The sequence below is a fragment of the Schistocerca serialis genome, chromosome 8 (genome assembly GCF_023864345.2).
Source record: "Schistocerca serialis cubense isolate TAMUIC-IGC-003099 chromosome 8, iqSchSeri2.2, whole genome shotgun sequence".
NCBI lineage: Eukaryota > Metazoa > Arthropoda > Insecta > Orthoptera > Acrididae > Schistocerca > Schistocerca serialis.
The window spans coordinates 402,872,873-402,889,832 of record NC_064645.1 but is presented as its reverse complement, the minus strand read 5'-3'; the positions used below and the strand labels follow the sequence as shown (position 1 = coordinate 402,889,832).

General features: G+C 44.0%; 1 protein-coding gene across 1 annotated transcript in view; it reads left to right on the top strand.

Moving 5' to 3' along the window:
• Nucleotides 1-4,390: 4,390 nt before the first annotated feature.
• The window catches only part of LOC126417035 (ras-responsive element-binding protein 1-like), a 465,403-nt gene continuing 452,833 nt past the window's right edge, over nt 4,391-16,960 (top strand). The window contains exon 1 of the mRNA XM_050084927.1: nt 4,391-4,486. The gene's annotated coding sequence lies outside the window, so the exon portion shown is untranslated. The remainder of the gene's footprint in view (nt 4,487-16,960) is intronic.

The window sequence follows — 16,960 nt, the reverse complement described above, 5'->3', positions numbered from 1 at the left end:
TACTTTCACAGTGACAGGAGAGAATACAAGAGGAAGAAGTGAGTGAAGAAGAATAGTAGGAATATGATCATAAAGACTACGTATATCCAATCAGAAAACAATGCAGAATCCAGTGTCTGTGGCATCACCAACAACAAGGTCGTACCAGGCCACACATTTACGTGACACCGTAAGTAAAATCCAGCGAGTCGTTTTAGAAGTGGGTTGCCTGGATGTAAGAATTTCATGGGTTTCACATTCGTGCAATGCACTAAATGCAAAATACATATTTGTTTCAGAGAAAAAAGGAACTGTTTTTTTTGCAGTTCCCTAAAAAACATTTGAATAGGCCTTACACGAAAGGACTTCAAAAAGTATGTTACGCATTTAGTACCACGCTGAGATCATTGCGCAGTGAGAGTGACGCATTGTCATATAGAGTGAAATGACCAGCATAATAACATGAGAGAATTCAGAGCTCGTACAGAAAGATTTAAGAGTTCATTTTTCAGGCGCTGTGTTAAGAGAGTGGAATGGTAGACACACAGTCTGTAGATGGTTCGGAGAACAATCTGAAACTCATTTAAGTGCCAATTGCAGGGAAGTCACGAGACTGTAGATGTAGATGTTACACTGTACAGCTTCCCCAAGTGCGTCTCTTGAGGGTTGCATTCGGCCTTGAGTTCATTTTTATGTCTGACAACGCGCGACCGCACCGAGCTGCGTAGGTGGAGTTATTGGAACAAGAGGACATTCGGTGAGTGGACCACGCAGTCCATCCTCGGGACTTAAATCCTATCGAGCAAATGTGGGAAGCGTTGAGCAGAGGTGCTGCAGCACGCCCACAGCCACCGACGACCGACCAGCAGTTCTCCATCGCGCTGCTAGAGGAATGGAACGCCCCACCACAAAAACTCTTAATCAGCCTCGTGGCCAGCATGGGAGCGTTTTGCAGGGCGTGCCTTGCCGTCCGTGGCGATCACACATTTCTATTAAGAACCATATACCTGCTTCTGTAATGTCCAGGGGACCATCATGATTTGTGATGACTTCAGTTTAATTATCATCTTTATACACTGCAGAGCCAAAGAAACTGGTACACCTGCCTAATATCGTGTAGGGCCCCCGCGAGCAGGCAGAAGTGCCGCAACACGACGTGGCATGGACTCGAATAATGTCTGAAGTAGTGCTGGGGGGTATAGACACCATGACTCCTGCAGGGCTGTCCATAAATCCGTAAGAGTACGAGGGGGTGGAGATCTCTTCTGAACAGCACATTGCAAGCCATCCCGGATTGCTGAGTAATTTTTATGTCTGGGAGCTTGGTGGGCAGCAGAAGTGTTTAAAGTCAGAAGAGTATTCGTAGAGTCACTCTGTAGCAATTCTGGACGTGTGGGGTATCGCGTTGTCCTGCTGGAATTGCACAAGCCTGTCGGAATGCACAATGGACATGAATGGATGCAGGCGATCACATAGGATGTTTACGTAGTGTCACCTATCAGAGTCGTATCTAAACGTATCAGGTGCCCCTTCGTCCGACCAGGCAACATGTTTCCGGTCATCATAAGTCCAGTGTCGGTGTTGACGGGTCCAGGGGAGGCGTAACACTTTATGTCGTGCAGTCATCAAGTTACACGAATGGGTCTTCGTCTTCGAAAGCGCATATCGATGATGTTTCGTTGAGTGGCTCGTTGATGGCCCAGCATTGAAATCTGCAGCAATTTGGGGAAGGTTGCACTTCTGTCACGTTGAGCGACTCTCTTCAGTCGTAGTTAGTCCCTTTCTTGCAGGATCTTTTTCCGGCCGCAGCTTTGTCGGAGATCTGATGTTTTACCGGATTCCTGATATTCATGGTACACTCGTGATATGATCTTACGGGGCCGCGTGGGATTAGCCGAGCAGTCCAAGGCGCAGCAGTCATGGACTGTGCGGCTGGTCCCGGCGGAGGTTCGAGTCCTCCCTCGGGCATGGGTGTGTGTGTTTGTCATTAGGATAATTTAGGTTAAGTAGTGTGTAAGCTTAGGGACTGATGACCTTAGCAGTTAAGTCCCATAAGATTTCACACACATTTGAACATTTTTGATCTTACGGGAAAATCCCCACTTCATCGCCGGCCAGAGTGGCCGAGCGGTTCTAGGCGCTACAGTCTGGAACCGCGCGACCGCTACGGTCGCAGGTTCTAATCCTGCCTCGGGCATGGATGTGTGTGATGTCCTCATGTTAGTTAGGTTTAAATAGTTCTAAGTTCTAGGGTACTGATGACCTCAGCAGTTAAGTCCCATAGTGCTCAGAACCATTTGAACCCACTTCATCGCTACCTCGGAGATGCTGTGTCCCATCGCTCGTGTGCCGACTACAACACCACGTTCAAACTCACTTAAATCTTGATAAACTGCCATTGTAGGAGCAGTAACCGATCTAACAAGTGCACCAGACACTTGCTGTCTTATAAAGGCGTTGCCGACCTCAGCGGCGTATTCTACCTGTTACATATCTCTGTATTTGAATACACGTGCCTATACCAGTTTATTTGACGCTTCAGCGTATAAAAGTGTCATCGTTCATAACCTCGGCGTTGAGTGCCCTTAGGCTCCTCCTTCCTGAAACTATCATTTCTGTTCGTGTCATTGCGTATATCTTTCAGTTACCTCTGTACTGTGCTGTACTGTACTGCACTGTACTGTAGGAGTTATTTCTATGTATGGTCTAATTTCCCTCGAGGTACGTTACTTGGCAGTGATACATTACGCAAAAGTAACTTTCGTCCATTAGGTTTGCACATCAGTATACTTTTTCCATCTTACATAACGCTTAGTGACTCGGTAGGTAAGATTAGAGACATTCGGACTGACACAGAAGATTAGCTACAGTATTTCTTCTCACGAAGAAAGAAGAAAAATGACACTGCTTCATTGCCAGTGGTAGTCAGAAAGAATCCAAGAAGAACGAACAAGACTGTGTGAGGGGAAGCTTCTCCACGATAGCGCCCACTCGCATTCTGCTAGACTGATCAAAAACACGATACAGAGGATGCGTTGAGAAATGATTCCCTACCGACCTTATTCACTTGACCTTGCGCCGTCAGATTTTTACCTCCTCAACTCTCTATCGAACAGCCATCAAGAAACTTTCTTTTCCTTACGAAAGTGCGCTCCAAACGTGACCCGAAGAGTTCTTCGCCTCAAAACCTCGTGCTTTCTATAGTCTCGGAATCGTGAAGTTACCCCAGCGTTGGCAGACTTTTGTAAGTATTATTGATGACTAAAATTCCTGTTGTGTTTGTTATTGTGGGAGAACGCTACGAACTTATGCGCCAACCTAACAGATTTATACGCATGGTCTAAAGTTGATTGAGAGCCCCAGTCCTTTGGGAAATGTCTCTCTCCTGAGGGCATTCTTTACTAACAAAAGCTGACATCGCTAATTTTCTGCAGATTTTTTCAAGTTATCCAGCACCAGTTATGTGCTCCCGATCCGTTAGTATGAATAATTGCCAGCCCATAATTGATGGTGGATTTAGAAAAAAAAAAACACTAAATTGAGCAGTTTTATTGATTACCATTCTCAAAGCGTATATATATGACACGTATTTCTCTGTTATGCCTGACATAACACTTTGTATAGAATTGGAAGGAAAATCAGCATTGGCCGTATTTTGTTGTTTTATTGTCAGCAAAATCGATTTTCGGTCACTTAGTGACCATCCTCAGTGCTGTAATATGCAATAAAAATCGGTAGGCACTGGTATCAAGCTATAACCACAAGCTTAGAGCGATCACATGGTTATAGCTTCATACCAGTGGCTACCAATTTTAACTGTATATTACAGCACTGAGGATTTTGCTGACAATGAGTTTATGTGATCGTTCTAAGCTTGTGGTTGTAGCTTGATACCAGTGCCTATCAATTTTAATTGTATATTACAGCACTGAGGATGGTCAGTAAGTGACCGAAAATCGATTTTACTGGCAATAAAACAACAAAATACGGCCAATGCCGATTTTTCCTTCCAATTCTATTCACTATTTGGTCGTGGTGCACACAACACGCCATGGAGTCGCCAATCAATAACACTTTGTTGCTCAAAGGGCTACAGAGGACCGAGAAAACTTGGTTCCCCTGTACACTGGCGACGGGGATGTCCAGCTTAAGAAAGAGGGGAGGTTGAGGGGGATGTGGACGAGTAGGAGAAGCAATTCTGGGGACGGGTTAAGCGAGCGAGTGAGTGGGGTTGGCTGTGGAGGGAGGGCAGCCTGCGCCGGCCGGCAGGGTGGGGGAGCGGCGGAGAGTCCGCGGCAGTGAGTTTGCGCGCGCGCCGTTGGCAGCCCTGCGCGTCTGAACCGCGCGCCACGCTCGGACGCGAGAGGCGCACAGTCGCCCAGTGCGCGCTCCGAGAGACGCTGGCGTTGACTGAGAAGCGACGAGCCAAAGGAAGGCAGCGCGATCACGTTCACGATCAAGCGCCCCAGCCGGCTGCGCTGCCCTGCCCCCTGCGGACACGCCCGAGGTAAGGGCGCAGCGCGCGGGCTGTTTTCCGCTCCTCCCTCCCAACCCGTCCATCTGCTCCTCATCGGCACCCACCCCACCCGACTCCCTACTTTCGTTTCCTGAACGCCGAAATTTGCCTATCCCAACCCCTCCCCCTTCCCCCTCCACCATTCCCATCAATCAATTTACGTAAAGATAAGAATGACTGTCGACGAAATTTGCTCCACGTATTAAAGTTCATTTTCCTTTCCTTCCCCGCCTTGGTTATCTTTTCGAATAATAAGAGTGCCCTTTCTGTGCCTATTGTGTTAATCTTTATGCTACTGCATGTTAGGATGCGCATGTGAGAACTGAATATAAGAAGATGAAGGGACAGAATATTTGCAATATACGGTCTTACATAATAATATAGTCTTAATAATACATGGTTCTTAGCTGTTGTCTCTAACGAACTGTTCGCTAACAATTTTCATACAAATGCCGTGTGTCGAAGCGTCAGCATACCGGAATTATTTATCTATGTGCTACTTTTTATTCTTAATTATACACATCCCCCGTTATGACAATTACAACTGAAAAAAATGCAAAATTTACATGAAGAAGAAATTTACATACTATTTTCGCACTGTAATCTTAATAAGCGTACGCAGGCCGTCAACTTCAAGGAGAATAAGCCATTGATGTGTGTTTTGAATTCTACTCACTGCTAATTAATACAGCTAAAAATTAGCTTTCAACAGAATAAACTTACTATAATAAAGTATGCTTAGACTTGCATATTTGAACAAAAATGCAGAATTTTTTCAGATTATTACAGCAATCGAAACTACATTGTCAGCTATCTTATAAAAAACGATTGAAACATTGTAGTACTTATCTGAGAAATGTGTGTCACACTGTGTGTGTGTGTGTGTGTGTGTGTGTGTGTTTACACTTCATTAACTATTGTCAGTAGAATATCGACAACATCTTTATGTTCTACTGCGCCAACACGAAGAGATCTACTTCCATTGCTGTCCTTATAAATCATTGTTTTAAAAAGACAAAGAACATACCACATTGTTGAAAAAAGCGCCTTCGTAACCTGTGCCGCGCATTCGGACGATAATTCGTATTAACAACTTCTTCAAGTCTGTTGACCACGCCCATATTTGAACTTTGCCCCGTATTGCAACTGACGATATACATTACAAATTGTTTTGTGATAATATAACGCGAGATGGAACCTCGCTTTCCTATAAAAGGCGAAACTAAAACATGTAACAAACACCGATGTCAGTGATCTGCGCGTTTTATTTCACTGTCGTGCTGCTCGTTTGGGACTGATCAGGGTATCCTGCGATAACTTAGCAACGGGATTATGAAATTTCGCTTTGAATTGTGTGAATTTAGGTAATATACAGGAAAATATCACTTATTTCTATTACTTAGCACTGATGTTAGATTTAAGCCACTTCTTCTTTCCCTACTCATAAAGAGCGAGCCAGGCTATTGCAGGAGGTTATTTTCAAGCAAACCGCAGCTGGCTGGGAGTGTGGCGTAGCGGTTTATGTTTGCCGCTGTACTGCGTGAGTGTAAGTGTGTATAAATAATTCCCTTTTCTTGCTTAAGGTTTTCGGATGTTGTCCGTTGTACCCGTTATGCACCCGTTACAGGTACTTAGTTTCGGCTACATAAAAAAATAAAAAAAAACTGGGTGTGTCGTGTGTAGTACAATGATGGAGGGTGAGCGTTCTAAAGATGAACTGTCGTGCGCACGTTGGGATGGAGAATAGGTGCTCTTCACTTCGTGTCTTGAGTGCGGCAGAGTCGTTCTGACGCTTCTTAATTAGAATAATTATACCCTGCTCACGGATGGGGCGCTTTACAGGCGCTGTGTTCTCAGTTAACACCTGCGCTGCCGCTCACTGAGCCCTGTTGCGTAATTCCAAGGGCTGGTTTAGGACGGAACCAATGGATTTGCGTTCGGGAGGACCTGGGTTCAGATTCAGGCTCTCCGTGTTTTTTTTTTTTTTTTTAAACACTTAAGGCAAATTCGGGGATGGTTCTTTTAAAATGATACGCTAGTTTTCGTTTATTCTATCCGAACTTGGGTTCCTCTCTTAACGACCACGTTGACGAGACTTTCAATCACATTACTCGTGCCTTCAAAACTACGACGGGCTGTGAAATGGGATGTCAGCCTATGGCTTGGTTCAAACGGCTCTGAGCTCTATGCGACTTAACTTCTGAGGTCATCAGTCGCCTAGAACTTAGAACTAATTAAACCTAACTACCCTAAGGACATCACACACATCCATGCCCGAGGCAGGATTCGAACCTGCGACCGCAGCGGTCGCTCGGCTCCAGACTGCAGCGCCTAGAACCGCACGGCCACTCCGGCCGTCTGTCAGCCTATGGACAGTAAATTCAGCATCTGCGGATCTCAGCATGACTGCCTTGAACTTATATGGCAGCGAAGCGTGAATGTTAAACAATATAGACCAGAAAATAGAAGAATTATTAAAATTAAACGGGTAGATGAGCTAACCGCTCGGGGCAAGGGCGCCAGTACTCGGGGGCAAGGGGGTCCTCCCCCAACCCCCCCTCCCTCCCTAGTTCTGAGGGAATTGAAAAAAAAAGTGTTATCACGTGCTTTTTTTCTTCGAGAAAATGATTTAAAATCCAAGAGTAGCCGCCTCCTCTACTGACTATGGTATGGGCGACCTTGGATAGGGGCGATATATCGAACTGGGGATAAGAAAGCGTTAGTGCAGAACTTCAGGAGCAGGTGATGATGGCCTAGAGCGGGTCCAGGTTATGAGCTTCGAAGAGGGAAATTAATGTTACTTTCACGTTGAATGCGATTCCAGAAGCAAGGCAGATCTCACTGTGCCAAACACTACAGAGTCCCGAAAGTGTTTGGAGAGGCGTCCCGGTCTACGCGGTTCGAGTGCGGGCTGGGCAGTGTCTCGATAAGGCGGCTTATCTGCCCGCCGGGCAAGGTGAAAGGCAGCGGCGCGTCCTCTGACTGGTCCATGCATCTGCAGACGTAGAGGAGCGACTTTTTCCTCCTCCGATAAGGAACAGCGCACGCCCGACCGATCTATTGACATCTGACGGCCGGGAAATGTACGCTGCGTGCAGCGAGGCAACCCATTCCCCTTCCCTCTGCACTTTTATTTACCGCACAGGCGAATGGAAACTCCGCTCCCAGGTTTCGCAGTCGTCACAGATTGGAGCTGGCCGAAATGCATTCAGATGCGAGCGGCCGGTCGGTTTCTCTTAGAAATCGCTTGTTGTTATTGTAGCCTTCTATCCGAAGACTGTTTTGATGCAGCTATCCTAGCTGCTCAGCACCGAGTTGGAACACTGTCGTGGGGAGACATTTCTGCGTAGCCTGCGGGTCTTACTGGAATAAGCGGCTTTTCGCCGGTAACATTTACCCACTCTAAGAATTTGTTTTCTATCTAGCAGTGTGCTGTAGTGTACAACACGTGCCACTAGGAATTAACATACCGGGAGATTATAATTAATGTGCAGGTACTGACAGACGTCCAGTGTGGGTTGTAATTATCGTATGGCAGGGAAACGTGGTAGATATTCTAACGCGTTAATGCTGAACCGATTTACCCTGAAAAAAAGTAGTTCCAATTTTGGCCACCAGCAGCAAATCTGGCGCTGTGAATTCACGAAAAACGTATAGAAACGTTTCCATATGTAACGAAAGGGACATCCGCAGGAAAGGTCAAATAAGTGAGAAAGGCGTTGCCAACTCGCCATTGGAGCCGAAAGTCAGTAATTACGACATGTGAATCACTCGCATACCACGAAGCTGTACCACAGTCTTCGAGCCTAAGCCCAAATAGCTCAGTCGGCAGAGAAATAGGCTTTTAACCTAAGGGTCCATGGTTCATATCCTTGTTGATTTTATTGCTAATCGCCGCCTACACATTTTGCTCAGTTTGGGCAACGGAGACGCCAGCGAAATGCTGTACAGTACCAGATTTGGAGGTGGTGGCCAATATTGGAACTAATTTTTTTTCAGCATAAATCGATTCCTCATTAACGCATTAGTATATCTACCAAGTTTCGCCGACATACTATAATTACATCCCTCATTGGACCTCTGTGAGCAGCTGCACTTGAGTTATAACCACGCGGCATGGGTTGAAAAAAACTGCAAAAAAGAATGGTTCAAATGGGTCTGAGCACTATGGGACTTAACTTCTGAGGTCATCAGTCTGGAACCGCGTGACCGCTACGGTCGCAGGTTCGAATCCTGCCTCGGTCATGGATGTGTGTGATGTCCTTAGGTTAGTTAGGTTTAATTAGTTCTAAGTTCTAGGCGACTGATGACCTCAGAAGTTAAGTCGCATAGTGCTCAGAGCCATTTTTTAGGTCATCAGTCCCCTAGAATTTAGAACTACTTAAACCTAACTAACCTAAGGACATCACACACATCTATGCCCGAGGCAGGATTCGAACCTGCCACCGCAGCGGTCATACGGTTCCAGACTGAAGCGCCTAGAACCGCACGGCCACACCGGCCTGTAAAAAACTGCAATTAAGGTACTTTTTATGACAATTTATTTTGTCTTTATCAGTTTCGGAATAATTAGGCCATCTTCAGACGAGGGCTAGGTTATGTTAGGATGTGATTGGTTTCGAGGCAACGAATGTGAAAGCAAAGAACTGATTGCGACTGCTGGCTTGTAGTTTAGGCCGAAGTTTGGGGCGAAACACCTGGTTGAGGTGACTGACTGATCTGTCACTCAGGTCGATATCTAGATTAGGTTGGAAATGGCGCGACCAACGAATGTGAAAGGAAAAAAAAATCTAGCTATAGTGCCCTGGGCTAGGCAGAAATTTCAACATTCCATCATCGCACGAGACTGCGAAACGCTTACAAACTCCATCTTCCTGGTGATGTCCTTCATGTCTGTACAACGACTGAAAATGTCTGTACAACGACTGCAAACTACTTCCATTTCAACCAGCTTCTCTATTAGGTCCTTGAACTTGTCTTACAATCTTTACTGCCCATATTTTTTTCCGTTATTAATTTAACCCAGTGAGGCGATCTGCACTCTTGTTTTCCCCACCCCCTTTCCTCCTAGGAAAAAAAAGACACCTTTGCAAACCTTTGCTCCGACACACAAACAGACATATCAGTGCAGTAGCCTATCAGTTTCAGGAAAGCCGGAACATAGAATGATGATACACTGGTAGCAAGTGTACACAGAGGCATTGCTCATGAAACCTGGAAACTTTTCTGTCGTTGAACGGGGAAGTAGTAGGAGCTGCTCCTCTCCACGACGCCCAACGCAACTCATATCGTTGGTCCCGTTCCTGTAGTCAAGTTTTCTGTAACGCATTTTCCTCCCCGATTCGATTTTCCTCCCCGAGTGGTCATCTGCTCTAGCCAATAAATCATCAAAATTCTCATATTTCCCTGTTATACTATTCAGAGGAGTTCCTAGCACTTAAATTACAAATTCGATGATAACTTACTTATTTTCGCCAGAAAAACGTTATTGCCAAGCGACACATTTTATATTCTTTTTGCTTTAATAACATTGCCGCACAAACGGTAGAAGTCGTCTGTTAGTTTTAGCATCTCACTTAGGTCGTAGAGCATGGAACAATGCCAGTTGCATCCTTCGATGGCAGGATGGTTTCTATGTGATCGTCGCCCCATCCCTCTCCATTCCTCCTTCAACTCCTCCTACATCAAGACGTTCAAGGACACGGCAAACTGCTTCCAAGTTCAATAACTTCTTGAATGTTGGTTCAACGGCGATAAAGAATTTTAAAGGACATTTTCGTCTTCTACCGAGGCCTATCTACCAAGAATTTTAAAGGACGTTTTCGCCTTTGAGCCAGGCTCATCCACCGACGAACTTGAGTTTATATATTCACGATTGGCCGAACTAGGATGTACTCGAGTTTCAAGGAAACGGGAAAACTTAGTACATAACCATTGTCATCGAATTCTTTCGTACTCAAGTTAAGAACTATAAGGGCAGCCTCAGAACGAGGTGGCAGCTTTGAATAGGCTTTCAATCAGTTACTTTGCCGACTACGAACAGAGACTTCGAAAACTCCGGATACTTGCGTCAAATCGGATTCTTTGCCGGCCGGAGTGGCCGAGCGGTTCTAGGCGCTTCAGTCTGGAACCGCGCGACCGCCAAGGTCGCCTCGGGCATGGATGTGTGTGATGTCCTTAGGTTAGTTAGGCTTAAGTAGTTCCAAGTTCTAGGGGACTGATGACCCAGATGTTGAGTCCCATAGTGCTCAGAGCCATTTGAACCATTTTTTCGGATTCTTTTCCGGGGCGCACACAGCCTCTGTGTCTGGCGGCAGGATTGCGGCGCGCTGCGTGCTATCGTCGATTGTTGCCTGCTTCTCATTGTTCGCAATAAAGAACAATCTAATTTCTACTGAAACAATAAAAGTTGAAAAAAGGTCTTGTTTTAAGAACATTTCTAAAAAAAAGAAGGGATAAAAGTGAGACACGCTCGAAAGTAGGTCAAATCCAGGGAAACCCGGACATACGGCATCCCTAGTTGTCAGTAGCAGAATCGATGACGCTGACCAGTTTCCGCTCCCTACCGGCGTTGGCTTTATTGCGTCGGATATGTCTATGTATAATATAGTAACGTTACAGCAATCGTAAATCTGCAGAACACTAATGATGTAGACGTAGATGCTCTACAATCGTGCAGTCTGCGCTGATGCTAGCGACAAGAAGTCATTCATTACCGTTTGACGGCATTCGACTAGTTTTGGATCTGCATCTCCCATCTTCAAATAGAGTCTTCGTAGAGATGCAGTGCAGTAGATATGGTGATGGACAATGTCAATATAAAAACACCAAAAAATAAAATAAAACCCACCGTCATCACGCTTCTGCCATAACTCCTGTTAAGAATGAAGAGCCGGTTACATAGTATTGATTGACGGAAGTCATGTGTGCAGACTTCTTCATGTTAGGCGCCACGCGTTTTGAGCGTAAGGACAAAAAGCAAAGCAACATATTGTAGTTAAGTTTCTAGAATGAAAGCGCGCGCTTATTCACCGTTAAAGAGCAGGTGGAATCACTAAATTTTGTTTATGAAAATGAGAAACGTCAAAACTTTTGAGTTTTAACAACCTATCGACGTCCAGATCAGCTGAGGTGGAGCACTGGCTATAGATCAGCAATGATAGAAGAAAAGTGGTATCGCAAACCAATCCGGTAGCCACCAAAAGTGAAAAGAGAATAAAAATGGAAGGGAAGAAAGCACAGGACAGTGTATCAAATTTGTTGGGACAGTTCAATTAAAGAAAAATTTTTGGATCGTCGAAGGCTAAGCTAATTTCTTGACAGGTATCCACGACGAAACAATTTGTGCACAGTGCGCAAACGTGTTTTAAAAAGCATCTTTTCGTGTTTAGTGTATTTCCGCCCTACCTTGGAGTATTAGTAGGAGAAGTAAGATAGGAAAAAAAAAGCGAGACGTGTTTCGTCACGGCACTTAAGTATGTAGTGCGAGAACATCACAAAGATGCCATCACACTTGAGTGGTGGTCGCTACGACAGAGGTGTTTCGCACCACTGATCATGGAGAGGCTTGCTGTGCGAATTCCAAGAGCGTATTGGAGTTGGGCACATACATTATGCGACATGGTCAAGGTGGAATAATCAGAGAAATTCGAACTCATGGGAGAGTTACCGACTGTCGTTCTACATACGCAGCATTCTCGGAATAGAACAGGACAAACAGGGAATTGGCAACATCACCAAAAGTACCCTCCGCCAGACACCGTTAGCTGGGTTGAAGGCTGTAGTTGCAGATGTTGAACTTGGACGACGACGATATGCTTGTTTTACGCATTCTGTGTTTGTGATGTAGGAATAAAAGGAAAACAAAAAGAACAAGTTACTATACACTGCATTGCGGAGTGATGTTCTGTCCCATTCCATTCACGTGCTGGTATGTTATTATGTGCCAGTCTACTAAGCTGATACTATAACATTGTCATTAATGTAACTGTTTCAGAATGAACAAAGAAACGTATTTGAACCTTCTGTAACGCGCAACACATTTGATAAGAAGGTGAATGCAGTCGTGATAGAAACTATAACACAACACGAAACTCTGACTGCGTCATTGCAATTTTTCGCGACCGGAAGGAGTGACGAAGACGTTAAAGACGCGTCTGTACTACTGGTATTAGAAGGTTGCCATATATACCTTATCTCTAGTAGTCCAGGATTTATGTCAACATTACAATTTTTTCCCTCCCAGAAATAATGACGTCTTGCTCTACAACTTTGCTAATTGTCATTTTTTTGGGGGGGGGGGTGAATTCGTAAGGGACCAAACTGCTGAGGTCATCAGTCCCTAGACGTAAACGCTACTTACACTAACATCTTTTTAAAACAGATTGTATGCATCACCCCTCTTTAAACATACGCATGGATAAACTGCTGATTTGCTTCAAATCATCTTAGATGGTGTCGCTACGAAGGCACATATGTTTAAACATTGCTTGCTCGTAAGAATTACACGCGTAAATCTATCAAGCCTCAACTCGCTAGTACAGTTCAAGTTCCGCTCTAAAAGCGCCGTGACAATCAGAGCTACGAGTTGGAAAGAATGCTGTCTGACGGAGACATTATTATTCTTTTGGCGCGCCGAGATGGTTTTCGGGAGTCGCTTGACAATACGAACCATTCTTGATTATTGTAGGGCACATCTGAAACAATTGCCCGTTTGCTATGACTTTTTTGGTAATGATTATGCAGAAATTCGCATGGTATATGGTATTACAGCCCTTATAGAAAAGACGGTGTAGTACTGCAATGGGCAGTTGCGGTAGAATAGTTTTATCTGTTGTTTTTAGTAAAAGTCAGCAAAAAGAGGAACCTACGTACTTCACGAAGATGAACCTAATGTTACCTGCTTATTTGTCACCGAATGTGTAGAATCTTTGGCGTACCGTAGATAGTATAGCCGTCAGGGCCGGTTCGAGAACATTTTTCTAGATAAGCGACACATTTTGCAGTCACACCCTCTCCCCAGCCAGGAAGCAACACTTTCAATGAATAACAAAACAATTTGATTATTTTTATTAAGATCACTTTGAAGCTTGCTTTATACATTAATATAGGTTCAAATGGCTCTGAGCACTATGGGACTCAACTGCTGAGGTCATTAGTCCCCTAGAACTTAGAACTAGTTAAACCTAACTAACCTAAGGACATCACAAACATCCATGCCCGAGGCAGGATTCGAACCTGCGACCGTAGCGGTCTTGCGGTTCCAGACTGCAGCGCCTGTAACCGCACGGCCACTTCGGCCGGCCATTAATATAGGTTTTAAATACGTGGTACATAATAGTAAAACAGTAAATTGATTCAGTAACTTTAATAATATAAACCAGCGCCGGGGCCGGTTCGAGAACATTTCTCCACATAAGCGATATATTTTGCTCCTTCCCCCATCCCCCCTCCCTCATAAATTGCCTTTTCCTGGGCTTTTACTAATTCTAGCCACGTCATAAATGTAATAATTCCCCTCCTTAAATGAATTATAGCGGCGACGCCTTTCACGCAGTGGACCTGGGTTCGTTAACTGGCGAAACCACCAACTTAAATGGCGTCAAATTTACATATTTGCACCAGTCTGTGAGCCACATGAAATTTATCGATTATTTAGCGACAAAAATAATAGTAAACATTTTGCTATTGTATACCTGGTATACAGTTACCAATAAAATTGTATACATACATTTGTATCTTTTTTATAAATTTTCTTTTTTTATCCTTTTGTAAAATTCTCAGAAAATGTGTTAGTAATAAAACTGAATTTTTATCACACAGCACGTAAAAAATGTAGGACCTGCTACATAACAACAGGCAGCAGATCTTTATTTGAAGTTCAATAAATAAATAAATCGATATTTTATACGTGGTGGATCACAAGTAATACCGAAAATTGACATGTGTGAAAGTAAACAATAGCAGGAGAGAAAAGGCTGCAGTAAATATGGGAGCACAAACGGGCTGTTCGCTAGATAATTGCGATTCGTCACTGATTTCAATATGAAATACTGCTCTAGTTAGTAAAAATATCATTGAAGTGTAATTTTTTCGATTAACTCCCGATATAACTGGTCAAAAATTTCACCAATGGTCAACTGTACCTTGCACAGCACTGGGAAATGTGGTACAAGCATGATGATGCCCAGGCACATTTTGCGCCTTCACCCAACCCCCTCCCTCATAAATGGCCTTTTCCTGGGCTTTTACCCCTTCTAGTCATGTCATAAAACTGTTAACGTCTAACAACCCAGTATGTTCCAAGATGGGTTGCAGGGCCTGTACCTTAGCCTCTAGTATCGCCTTACCTCTGGATTTTGCAGTCTGAGGTCATCTCAAAAGTGGAATTACAACACTCTCGTTGATACGGTTGAAGAATTGGAGCAGCGAATTGTACAGCCTCTTCAAGATTTACGAGATGATCTGAGGGTCTTTCAAAGTATTCGCAACTGACTGCAGAGGCGACTACAGTATTACCTCCAAATGTGAGATTAACACGCAGAATAACTGCTTTAACAGGAACTAATATAAAGTAAATTGAACTGTATCTCGTAATGAAGTACTATTGTACTTCTTTTATGGTAGGCATAGGGTGAAATTTGGGCCCAATTACGTGAGGACCTAATTGAAAAAATTGTATCGTATTTCAAATACATTTTTATTAACGACGACAATATTCGATACCGAAATCAATGGCAGGTCGTAGTGAGGAAGAAAAATTATAAGAGTTAGATTTCTTGTAAGCACTCTAGAAAAGTACAGGCCTTGTGAAAAGCAAATCGCGTAAAAGAAACTTGTGGACCAGTTCTAGAGTACTGCAAGAGCTTTTGAAATTCTTATCAAGGAGGCGTGCCAGGAGACACCGAGATACTTCACAGGCGCGCTGCTGCCATCTTTACAGGACATAATTCGAACGAAAAGTTTAACAGATATAAGCAGGGATCTTAGTGTTTTGAAGGAAGGCGGTATTGTTCTCACCATATCATATGTGGATCATGTTCAAAAAAAATGTTCAAATGTGTGTGAAACCTTATGGGACTTAACTGCTTAGGGCATCAGTCCCTAAGCTTACACACTACTTAACCTAAATTATCCTAAGGACAAACACACACACCCATGCCCGAGGGAGGATTCGAACCTCCGCCGGGACCAGCCGCACAGTCCAAGACTGCAGCGCCCAGACCGCTCGGCTAATCCCGCGCGGCTATGTGGATCATGTGAATAAGAAAAGAGACATTAGTGCCATACAGCCAATTACTTTTCACTTGCTCAATACGCGAATGAAATTTGACAGAAAATCGGAAAATAGCCTCAGACTTAAAGCAGACGTCTGCTACGATCTGTCGGAACGGCATCATGATTCCCAACAATGACGTATACTTTATACCCCAGACGCAGCATGCAATTAAATACCGACGCAAAAAACTCAAAATTCCCGCAGTTACACAATGGTAAGATCATGCTTTTTATATTTTTAGTATTTCCGAGTCGAGGGACATGAAAGGGAAGCAGTGGTTGGGAAGGGAGTGAGACAGGGTTGTAGCCTCTCCCCGATGTTATTCAATCTGTATATTGAGCAAGCAGTAAAGGAAACAAAAGAAAAATTTGGAGAAGGTATTAACATCCTTGGAGAAGAAATAAAAACTTTGAGGTTCGCCGATGACATTGTAATTCTGTCAAGAGACAGCAAACGACTTGGAAGAGCAGTTGAATGGAATGGACAGTGTCTTGAAAGGAGGACATAAGATGAACATCAACAAAAGCAAAACAAGGATAATGGAATGTAGTCGAATTAAGTCGGGTGATGCCGAGGGAATTAGATTAGGAAATGAGACACTTAAAGTAGTAAAGGAGTTTTGCTATTTGGGGAGCAAAATAACTGATGATGGTCGAAGTAGAGAGGATATAAAATGTAGACTGGCAATGGCAAGGAAAGCGTTTCTGAAGAAGAGAAATTTGTTAACATCGAGTATAGATTTAAGAGTCAGGAAGTCGTTTCTGAAAGTATTTGTATGGAGTGTAGCCATGTATGGAAGTGAAACATGGACAACAAGTAGTTTGGACAAGAAGAGAATAGAAGATTTCGAAATGTGGTGCTACAGAAGAATGTTGAAGATTAGGTGGGTAGATCACGTAACTAATGAGGAGGTATTGAATAGGATTGAGGAGAAGAGAAGTTTGTGGCACAACTTGACTAGAAGAAGGGATCGGTTGGTAGGACATGTCCTGAGGCATCAAGGGATCACAAATTTAGCATTGGAGGGCAGCGTGGAGGGTAAAAATCGTAGAGGGAGATCAAGAGATGAATACACTAAGCAGATTCAGAAGGATGTAGGTTGCAGTAGGTACTGGGAGATGAAGAAGCTTGCACAAGATAGATTAGCATGGAGAGCTGCATCAAACCAGTCTCAGGACTGAAGACCA